This window comes from Leptonychotes weddellii, chromosome 2, assembly GCF_054177405.1.
Source record: "Leptonychotes weddellii isolate Sample4059 chromosome 2, ASM5417740v2, whole genome shotgun sequence".
Taxonomy (NCBI): domain Eukaryota; kingdom Metazoa; phylum Chordata; class Mammalia; order Carnivora; family Phocidae; genus Leptonychotes; species Leptonychotes weddellii.
Window position 1 is genome coordinate 16,834,902 of NC_138370.1, and position 11,875 is coordinate 16,846,776.

The 11,875-nt window shown below is 41.4% G+C and overlaps 1 protein-coding gene across 1 annotated transcript in view; it reads left to right on the forward strand.

The window, feature by feature from the left end:
• MTUS1 (microtubule associated scaffold protein 1) overlaps nt 1-11,875 on the forward strand; it is a 132,023-nt gene that overhangs the window by 25,324 nt on the left and 94,824 nt on the right. The gene's annotated exons all lie outside the window — the stretch shown is intronic.

Genomic DNA, 11,875 nt, shown 5'->3' on the forward strand with positions numbered 1-11,875 from the left:
GCTTCTTCGATCCTATGGTTCTACCTGGTTCATCTGGGTCAAGCTACGTAAGGAGGGAAAACCCAGGGAGGATTCTATGTGAGTTTTATGGTCCAGGCCTAGAAGGGGTACATACAGTGTCTGCTTACATTCTATTGGCTAGAACACATGGCATTTACCTGCAGGAGAGGTAGGAAAATGTTGTCTGTGTGCCAGGGGGACAAAAAAAAAAAAAAAAAAAAAAGGAAATGGATTTTGGTGACCAGCCAGTCTCTCCCACAATTACTGGTCACTACAATCACCTTATATTTTGAAAGCAATCAGATACTGGTGACAGATAGACGCCTTCACTTACTTTTTATGTTTTTTTCCTTTTTCTTCCCTGGAGACTGCGAATCCCTGATAAGTGATTTCAGCTGAAGAGGTATAGTTTGGGCAGAAGAACTGTAGTGTCACTCAAGGCAGATTTTAACAAAGATCCTATTTTGGTGTGATGTGCCATATACCGAATATTGACATAATTACCCCATGTTAACCTTAAAAGTAAAACTGCCAGTTATTTTTACCAGCAAGAGACGGGTCTATTCGGGAATAAAAGAGAATTGCAATCCAGGAGAAACAAGCTGTGTCAAAACTGTAAGCAAGTCCAGGGAACAAAGGAGAGACCCACTTTTTTAAGGGGAAAAGGGGTCCGTTGGGAAGGCTGTTCAGAACTGAATGAAAGTCCATTAGAGGAAACTGGGTGTTCAAAGTGTGGTGGCTTCTCCTTGGCTGACCTGTTGTCCCGGGAATGGGGAAAGCCACTCTTCCTCTGGCTGGCGTGGTAGAGTAGTACATGCATGCAAGGTCACGTACGTCTCTTCCTGTAGGGTCTATGGCAGTAGGGCATGAGATCTCCCCCTACCAAGACCTCCTGACTTCATTTTAGTGAGATTTCCCATTCCTGATTTTCCCACCTATAGTGGAAAGGAATTCTTATACCACCTTAATGCTCGGCACAAATATTTTCAGTTCGCCCACCACTGGGCAAGTGGTAAGATGGTGCTTTCCAACTTTGCTGAGATTGAGTATTGTCCTGTAGCCTGCTTTGGTGAATGGTGAGCACAAGTAATATGTGTCACGGCTTGGCAGGAGCTTTGAGTGAGTGGGCACTTGGCTGTGGTCCTTTCCCAGTGTCTGGAGATGGTGGAAGTTTTTGTTGAGATGAAGACTCCATCAGCCTGACTCTGTGGTTGACCATGGGTATGAGCAGGGCTCCCAGCCCAAACCCCTGGGCATTTGCATTAAACCATTGAAGTTCCTGGTGGATTTTGCTCTGCGCCTATCCTGAGGGGTAGAGGGTAAGTGTTGGTGCTTCGAGATCTTCACCCCTCTAGCATTTAAGGATCCAAACTAGCATCATATTTATAATAAAAAAAAAAGGTAAATCTCTATTAATTTCTAATAGTGCTAGGCATTTGAACTATTCGTTGCTACCCATGTAGGCATCTCCCAAGGTAAAGATACTTCGGAATTTCTACCAAGATTTTCACCTCATTTTTTTCCCCCCACTGAGGCTTATCTTTGAAATGAAGGACTGTTTTAACTTTGGCTGCCTTTACAAGTGGTGAGAGCGAGAGAGCTCTGGAGGGAATCTAATCTTTCTTGTCACTGCCTGTGCAGCTGGGTACAGGGGTGGGTGAGGGGAGCATGGATGGAGATCTTCTCACCATCCGGGCAACCTAGAGCAAGAAATCACCTTCTCTGAGGGGGTTGGGGAAGAGTGATTACTGCTCACTCAGCCCATGAGAGGAGAAAGGATTGACTAGGGACCATGGCTGCAGCCAGAGGAGATGTGGTCTCTGGCCTTTAGGGCCCCATATGCAATGCTGGCTGTAGTTCCTATAATTCTGGGGGAAATGGCGGTAGTCCTGGGCAGTAGTCATGTTCCATCGTGGGTTAAAATGTCGTGTAGAGGCTCTCTGGGATCCGAACAATTGTTTAAGTGTAATTTTCTTTTTTTTTTAAATAATGGAAACTGTGTTCTGAATTCTAAACAACCAATTCATAAGAGGACTTGAACAATGCACTAATTTTCTATGAAGGCAGTTGTGCTAGTTTGTAACAAAGCACCACAAAATGGGTGGTGTAAAACAACAGAGATTTGTTCTCCCAGTTCCGAAGACTGGAAGCTCAAAATCAAGGTGTCTGCAGGGCTGTGCTCCCTCTGAAGCTTCCAGGGGAGGATGTTTTTCGCCTTTTCCTCACATTTGCTGGCTTGTCCGCATGACTCCAGTCTCTGCCCTGCCTTCACGAGGCCAGCTGCCCGGTGTGTCTGTGTCTTCCCATGGTATTCCTCAGTTTCTTCTCTTTCTATAAGGACTGTAGTCATACTGGATTAGGGCCCGCCCCAGTGTCCTTATCTTAACTTGATTACATCAGTGAAGCTCTTCTTTCCAAAAAAAAAAGGTGACATTCATAAGTGCTGGGGGTTGGATGTCAACATATCTTTCTGGGAGAAACAGTTCAACCCATAACAGGAGTTGAAAAATAGCTCTGCTCCAGTGTACTATTTTAAGTCCATCCTACTTCCCAGAGAGGAGGAAAATAATCCCCTAAATCATGACTTTTACAAAGTGGACTAAATAACAGTAACAAAGATTAATTAAAAAATGGGCAAAGGACTTGAACAGACATTTCTCTAAAGAAGATACGAAAATGGCCATTAAGTACCTGAAAAGATGCTCAGCATCAGGAATCCTTAAGCAAACTTAAGTCAAAACCACCAGGAGATACCACATCACAAACAGTAGGGTGGCTATTATATTAAAACAAGTGTTGATGTAGATGTAAATAAATTGGAACTTTGCATTGCTGGTGGGGATCTACAGTGGTACAGATGCTGTGGAAAATAGTTGTGATTCCTCAAAAAATTAAACATAAAATTACCATATGGTCTAGTAATTCCACTTTGGGTATATACCCAAAAGAATTGTGAGCAGGGTTTTGGCGATAACCATCCACTGATGTTCAGAGCAACATTATTCACAATAGCCAAAGGGTGGAAGTAATCTAAGTATCCATCAATGCATGAATGGATAAACAATGTGGCATATACATACAATGAAATATTATTCAGCCTTAAAATGGAAGGAAATACACATGATACAACATAGATGAACCTTATGTTGAGTGAGAGAAGATGGTCACAAAAGGACAAAATAATTGTATGATTCCTCTAAAGAGTAGTCAAATTCATAGAGACAATGGTAGAATGGTGGTGGGTAGGGGTGGGGTGAGAGAATGGGAGGTTATTGTTTAATGGGTACAGAATTTCATCTCACATGAAAAATTCTGGAGATGGATGGTGATTGCACAGTATTGTTAATGTACCATTAGATAGCATTAAGTACAATTAAAAATAATGAATCTTATGCAGATTTTACCAAAATAAAAAAAGTAGACAAGTTGTAGATTTAAGGTAAGAATCAAAGAAAAATAAAACTATGTAAAACTCACTGACCCCGTCTAATAAGTAATACCCCTCTTCTCAATCTAGGTTCTGGCCCAGTGGAGAAATAGGACAGAGTAAGGTATCTGGCCTTTGAACAATCAAGTCATCTCTGTTGAAGGCTATTTGGGAGGTGATAGCTTGGTGTGAGAGATCAAGGAGCTCCTTAACAGCACACCCCAGAATTTGGTCCTCCCAGTTACCACAGGGCTGCTCTTGGAGGTGCAGAGTGCTTCTGTGCTCCCATGGTCCCCATGGGCTGACTTCTCCCCAGCAAGACAGTTGTGGGGGGGTGGTGCTCAGCCAAGCTTGGTCTGTTTATTCTTCCCAAATTTTCTACTCAGATACATTACTGCACTTCTTTAGGCAGGATAAAAAGGTCAGATTGAAGCAAAGAAGGATATACTGAACTCCCCTACTAAAAGAAGCATCAGGTGTGGGGGAAGAAGCCTTCACCTGAAACATCCCTACTTCTTGTTCTCTTCACATATCCTGCTTGCAAGTTGGCTCATGGTTAGCCAGTGCCTCCTGTTCAAGAGGTTGCTTCCCAGTGAAACCACAGTCCCTTTGGGTACTCTTCTCTCACTTCTGACTGGCAGTGGAGATAATGACTGAAGGCTCTGGCAGTTAATGACATCAATTCCAAGGCCACTCTGTGCCCAGGGCTTAAATTTGCTTTCCTCTTTTCAGTCTCAAATGATCTACAGCCATGTTGTCTTGCATAGCTTTTTAGAGGTGTGTAGTGAGATCCAATGACAAACGTGCCAGGAACATAGTGATGCCTAAGTTTGAACATGATTTTTCCCTGGGAATGTGACAGTAGAAGTTTAATTGTAGGATGTTTAACTTTGCAAGTTCAAGTCCAAATACGTCAAAATCCAAAGGAGTTAAAAGTTCAAAATAGGGCGCCTGGGTGGCTCAGTTGGTTAAGCGTCTGCCTTCAGCTCAGGTCGTGATCTCAGGGTCCTGGGATCGAGCCCCGCATCGGGCTCCCTGCTCAGTGGGGAGTCTGCTTCTCCCACTTCCTTGGTCCCTCCCCCCCCCGCCCCCCGCTAGTGTGCTTGCTCTCTCTCATTCACTCTACACTCTCTCTGTCTTAAAAAACAAACAAACAAAAAAATTCAAACTAAAATTCTCTTGGCCCTTTCATACATTCATTAATTCAACAAGTGCTTATTGAAAACACACTCTGGGTACTCTTCTAATCATTGGGGATATTTTGGTGCATAACCCCCCCCCCCAACAACAACAAAAAAATCCTGCCTGCCCTCCTTTAGCTGACTTTCTGGAGACTTCGAGGTAAAAAAAACAATAAATTCCAATAAGCATATCTTTACCAGGTCCTGTCAGACTAAAGTATTCTTGAAGCCTGGGTGGTGGTTTGTTGTCCTGGAAGCTATAGTCCAGGCTGCTTCACAGGAAGGGCTGCCTTTTGCAGTCTCTGAGGTTGTGCTAGTTCTCAGCACCCCCTGTGTGAAGAGGACAGAGGTGATCACAGAATAGTCTTCTCCCCTTCCCTTTGCCCCCGAGGCACATTTTGAAAACAACCCAATCCCCTAACCCTGAAATAGTAAGCAGGGAAAAAGTACATTCTTTGAACGGGGTTGATTGTGTTCCTGAAGACTGCTGAGCCGGGCCCCTGCCTCGTGCCACACCTTTCACTCTTGGACCCACAGCCATTTTCCGTTTCTGCCCCAAGAGCTACTTCTACTGCCTCTTGCTCTGGGTGTACTTACAGCTAAGAAACCCGACTCCTGAGGAAGATTGATCTCTAATATTTAACAATCCAATCAAGAGCTTCTTGGGGACACTTTGTGTATAGGGGTGTACACACATGCCCGCGCGCGTGGTATTGTGATTCTTGAGTCCTTGGAAAGACCACGTGGATTCCAGCTTCTCCATCCATCAGTACCTTCTTTTTTTTTTTTTTTAAAGATTTTATTTATTTGACAGAGAGAGACACAGCGAGAGAGGGAATACAAGCAAGGGGGAGTGGGAGAGGGAGAAGCAGGCTTCCCGCGGAGCAGGGAGCCCGATGCGGGGCTCGATCCCAGGACTCTGAGATCATGACCCGAGCTGAAGGCAGACGCTTAACAACTGAGCCACCCAGGCGCCCCCCCCACCAGTACCTTCTTGTCCTCAAATACAGAGTGGAATTTGGGTGACTTCCTAGCCTAGCATTGCCTATCAGATCTATCATTAACAACTGAAAGCTGGGAACATTGTAGTTTTCTGTAGGGCACACAGAAATCTGCTTCGCTGTTTTAAAGCCAAAAATACTGTGTTGACCACCAGTGTCCTCGAGGACCTGTAAAGACGTTGTTGCCTGGAGTGCGGGTGTGTCTCCCTGGTGCCTGCCGCCCGGCTCTCTGCTGTCTCGCTGGGCTCACGTGAAGCTTCTGCTGTCTGCCCCACCTGCCAGGGGTAGTTCACGCAGGCCACACGGATATACCTTGAACAGGCTGACTGCTAAAAGCCTTTGCTTGTGCCAAGGGCCACGTGGCTTTATTTTAGATGTGCAGCCCAGGCCTTGTTTTCTTCCAGTTATGGACTTGCGCAGTCCTCCTTCCGTGGAAATGGCCACTTACCAACGGACAGAGTTGCCCTGAGCTGGAGTTTCCTACTCAGATCAAAAGGATGTATGGTCTTAAGCTTAAAGTTTCTTGCCCCATCTGTGCTATTTAAAACCATCATCCTCACTGAAAAAGTGAGCTGGTTGCAGGATAGAGGCTGCAAACCTCCAGCATGGAAAAACGTCCGACCTGTGATTGAACCGAAGTGCCAGCTACCTTGCTCACGGCAGAAGCTCAGGTTACTCTACGAGTGTTTTGCTCCTGCAGATGTTACTCCTTGCTGATTTCTCATGGTTTGTTGCTTCGTATAATAGATTTACAGTTTTAAGAGGGCCCAATAAAGAATAACTCCTTTTCAGGGCGCCTGGGTGGCTCAGTCAGTTAAGTGTCTGACTTCGGCTCGGGTCGTGATCTCAGGGTTCTGGGATCGAGCCCCGTGTGGGCTCCCTGCTCATCGGGGGGGTCTGTTCTCCCTCTCCCTCTGCCTCTCCTCCCCCCCCTCAAACTTGTGCGCTTGTCTGCTTGCTCTCGCTCTCTGTCTCAAATAAATAAAAGATCTTAAAAAAAAATAATTCCTTTTCAAGAGTGCTATTAGGAGTGGCTGAACTGGTTGTTAAAATATATTCTCCTGAAATGGTTTGTGAAAAGCTACTTGCCCAAACCCCATATGCTTCTTTGGGTTGCTGAAGCCACCGCAGTCCTTTCTGGATGATTCTGTTGACGTCCCCTGCGGTCCCACACCTGAAGGGTAAATGCCCGGCTCACTGGGGCTCGGGCCTGCAGGACTGTGCTCTGGTGGGGTCAGCACATGTTCCGCATTGGCCGTTAACCATTATGAGTATTCATGCCTTTTTTTCCTCTTTCTGGTTATGAGCCATTGAACAAATATATATATTATAATGAACAAAAAATATAGATAATATATTACATATAATGTATTTTATATGTGTGTATATATATATATATATAACAACTGACAAGATAGGGTTGGTATTCCTGACTTTTCCCTTTGCCTCAGGCTCCAGTATGGCTCGAAGGGGCACTGTTACTGATTGTCTTAAATTAAGTGCCACTTACCTTACCCCAGTCCTTGCCCAGCTAGTTCTTCCCAAATTTACAGAACCCATTAATCACTTTATTTTTCCTGGGTGGAGTGAGTAAAAGGGCAGAACAGGGCAGGAACATTACACTAACTGAACTCCTTCCAACATGTGGATTTAGGAGCAACATTGTCCATGACTGTAAAACTTTCCAATTTTCTATAGATGGGAATATTCACTCTCAGAGAGGAAAGGACAAAGCCTACAATAGGGTTCAGAGGTAAGGGAAGTCTATCCCTAGTTAGGATAACAAGTTTTACAGTTGGTTGTGGAGGTTGCTGGCTCAGACAGTCCATGAATTGTATTGATCGGCTTGACTAGACAGGCATTCTTTTCTCAAAGCTCTCTGCTACATCTTTGTGGCTCCAAGGGTGGTCCATGGACTAAGAGCTTCAGCATCACCAAGGAGATGGAGAGACATGCAGAATCTCAAGCCCCAACCCAGACCTACTGTGAATGGATCTGCATTTCTTCACGAAAGGTCCATTTGTATGTAACGTCCAACTCCGTTGTGACACTTCCATAGCCTTTGTTTTGAAATCCATTAAACCAACGCTAGCTATCCTCCTGTTTAAATGGCTTCGCTGGCAGTCCTTATGCTCTTAGGACACTGACTACTTGGTATGCTTGTTCTTGGTTCTGAGGGGTAAGATGTGCTTTACTAAACTCTGCTGGAGGCGGCTGAATTGTCAAAAGGTAGGTTGCAGGAGCTAATTTAAGAATTCAAACGTAAACTGGAAAATGGTACTATGATGAGGCTTAGGGGTAAAACTTTTAGCACCTTGAACAGTTGGAACAGAAGGGAGAGTTTTATGAATATGTCAATAACACATGCTGATGATTTTTTGTTCGTCTTCATTTTTCACTTCAGAATAAAATTGGTAGCTCAGATATTGTACATATGTCATCTTTTCTGTTTTAAAGTAAGTTCAAGACCAGGTATACTCTGGGTTTTGAAGCCTAGAGAGTTTTAGTGCTATGATTTGTGATTTCATAAAAACTTTAAGAACTGGTATGATTCCATGATTTGAAAGCTAAGAATTGATATGGTTCTATGATTTGAAAGCTGTAAATTATAGGGGCGCCTGGGTGGCTCAGTTGGTTAAAGCAACTGCCTTCGGCTCGGGTCATGATGTTGGAGTCCCGGGATCGAGTCCCGCATCGGGCTCCCTGCTCAGCGAGGAGCCTGCTTCTCCCTCTGACCCTCCCCCCTCTCGTGTACTCTCTCTCATTCTCGCTCTCTCAAATAAATAAATAAATCTTTAAAAAAAAAAAAGGCTGTAAATTATAGCTGTGTTTGTATTCAAATCTTACGACTGGTTTGCCATATGTAGACACAAATAAGGAGTAAAAGTTTTCTTATGGCTATTAAGTACTGAAACTAGTTTTCACATGTGACTTCTGGAAACCTTTATTTCATAACTACCATATGAGGTAGAAAGTTTATCTGTACTAAGTTCAAATTGCTGGGTTAGACATTATAGGTAACAGGAAGATGTAAAAGATACCTACTGCTGCCTCTACTGAGTTTATAGTTCAGTCGGTGAATAAGGCACACAACTATTTTATAACCTAGTAGTAATGTTCTAGCAACCAGTTTGGCCAAGTCATGGAGTTTGTCTTACAGTTGGTTTTCTCACTTGTAAAATGAGGATGTTTGAATTAGAACTTTAAAATATTTTCTAGTATTAATATAATGACAGTGAATTCGATTCTATCATAAGGACTTAATTTATATAATGATTTTATCTTTTTAGATATGTCTGTTCAGTGTAATAACTGATGGAATTTCTACCTTTGGAGAAGAAACAATCATTCTTCTTAAGCTAAAATTTAGAAAGTAATCTTATTTTTTCCAAAAGTGTTGAAATAGCTCAAATCTTACACTAGTAGTTCTTTTCAATGACCATTTCTTTTGGTACAGATTAATTTTTAACCTTGCAAATCATTGTAAAAATGTATGTTTTGGTAACCTTTCTATTCAAGAGGAGCTAGTCTATCATATTCTCAAATCTTAGTAAGTAGGGAATTTGTCCTCTCTCCTCCAGAATGTTCCCTGAAGAAGATCTCTTCATCTTCCCAAATGGCATTCTTAAAAAGGAAACGTGATCATTCTACTTTGTTCTGGTAGATAATGCTGCTGAAAGATAACTTGAGAAATTAACTCTTTAGGTGAGAATGATTTATTCCAACTTTTTTGCCTTTTTTCTTTTTTCAAACTTTTGATTTTGCTTTAATAAAAAACATTGCCCAAATAGTAACTTTGAAGGTGTCACAAATGATATTGCAATTATAGAAATACAAAGACATTACTTCATGGCTAGGGTGAGATTATCAAAGAATATGAGTCCAGTATGTAGTAGAAACTTAGGTACTATTCTTTAAGTGGGAGAGGAATGAAATTGGCCATCAGACAAAATGGCTGACTTTCAACTTTTTTGACAAAGTTCCTGAGGGAATCCTGGTCAACCCTTTCCTGACCACGGCTTTATCTTCCTAGTGATGACTTGAAGCTGTTGTTTTCTTTGGTGAATGTTGATCTTCAAACTATTTCTGGAACTGATAATCGTAAGAGCTTTTTAGTATCCAAATCTTTGTACCACAAATTCTTTACTCTTAGCTACTAAGGTAGGAAACACTTCTGTAAATTTATTTCCTATCAAAACTTTGCTGGAGTACTTCTTCTCATTGCATTTTTTTGGTGGTATATATATATTTTTTAATAGCTTTGCTCACCTGGTTTGGTGGTTTTTTGTGAATTAAACAAAAAAATCGTAAGCCCAAGTATACTAAGCAGTCATGTGAAAGTTGGAGTGGTTGATGGGTTCTTTACATTTTCATTACTCTTCGTAAACTACTGACTTGTAAATCTAAAACACTTAAACTTTAGTGGAATTTCACAACTATTAGAAATGTTTTTATACTATAATGACCTGGAAAAATACTTGGGGAAAATGCTGAATAAGATACATGAACTTTAAAAGTAAAAAACTCAGGTCATATATTTATTATGTGCATATATTAATGTGTATATATATTATAAAGAATCCTCCCCCTCCCCTTTCACCTAACAATTTGGCAAACTAGATCAAGAGTCTTAAAAAAATTAATTTCTTTGGCTTGGTAATGCTTATATTTCTAGGAAGTTTTTCCAAAGGAAATAATCACAGGTAGTCAAAGATTGCAAAAATGTTGAGTGTTATTTATGAAGGAGAAAAACTGTAAAAAAACTAAATATAGAATGTCCGTATCCCATTAAACATTTGTATTCTGTTCATTTATTTTACTTATTTTTTTAAAGATTTTATTTATTTATTTATTTGACAGAGTGAGACATAGCGAGAGAGGGAACATAAGCAGGGGGAGTGGGAGAGGGAGAAGCAGGCTCCCGGCCGACCAGGGAGCCCAATGTGGGGCTTGATCCCAGAACCCCAGGATCATGACCAGAGCCGAAGGCAGACACTCAACGACTGAGCCACCCAGGCGCCCCCTATTCGTTTATTTTAAAAATAACTTGAAATGCCTTGACATATGAACCATTTATTCCGTTTTTATCAGTTTTTTTTGTTGTTTATTTTTAAATAATTTTTTATGTACTTTGGAAGAAGGAGCTCAGGTAGTAAAACTCCTTAACTGAATCTAATGACTGTTTATGTAGACAAATGACTTCTATGATTTCCATTAAAAGCTTCTGTTTACAGTGCTCATATCTTTTTATATCAGAATCTCTTAAATGAGCATTGACTTTCATGGAAACAGACAAGTGTAACATACTTACTGCTTTTTGAAATTGTATTTCACACATGTAAGTCTAAAAAATGAATAAATATACTTCCTGATTTTAGTATTTAGCTTGAGCATATTTTATACCCCAGGAATAAAAAAAATTGTATCTCAGAAAAACTTTTATTAAGGTGGTAGCCACACAACTATTACTTCAGTGATTTGTTTATTCACTTAAGAACTATGGTGGAAGGGGCGCCTGAGTGGCTCAGTTGGTTAAGCGTCTGCCTTTGGCTCAGGTCGTGATCCCAGGGTCCTGGGATCGAGCCCCAGTCAGGCTCTCTCTCCCTCTTTCCCTCTCTCTCTCTCTCAAATAAAGTCTTTAAAAAAACAACTATGGTGGAAAAACAATAAGTAATTTATATTTTCCATCAGTATATAAATCATACAGCCTTGTTTTAGGATTCAGTCTCCTTTTGAGTGTGTGTGTATATGCACACATGTGTATATGCACATATGCATGCTATTGAGCTGAACATTGCAGCCTTTTCCTCCCCTCAGTAAAGGCTGGTTTCAGGATGCATGGCCAGAAACACACAGAACACTGTTAGTGAAGATACAGATCCTTTCAGTTCTTCCATGGTTCCTATTCTTCTGTGTATTTAGGTTACTGAAGTTTCATTACAGAGAGAGGATTACAAAATGGAAAAATGAGATCTCTTAATTCACAAATTTACAGGTTACAGAATGCCATTTTTCCCCCTCATGCATGTTTTATTTCTTTAGGACAGAACAGTGACCTCTGATTGACATTTAATACCAGGATTAGAAATTCAGTTCAAGTGAACGTATGTCTGTGACTTATTTGCAGTCCTCTCTTGAGCATCGGCCCCTTTTTAAGCACTTCAGTCTGACCAAAAGCATAATCAACTCTTAGTTATTTGCAAAAATCATTGGATTTGAAAGCTTTAATGGGTGGTTTTCAGTGATGTTTTTTAAGTGTACAATTC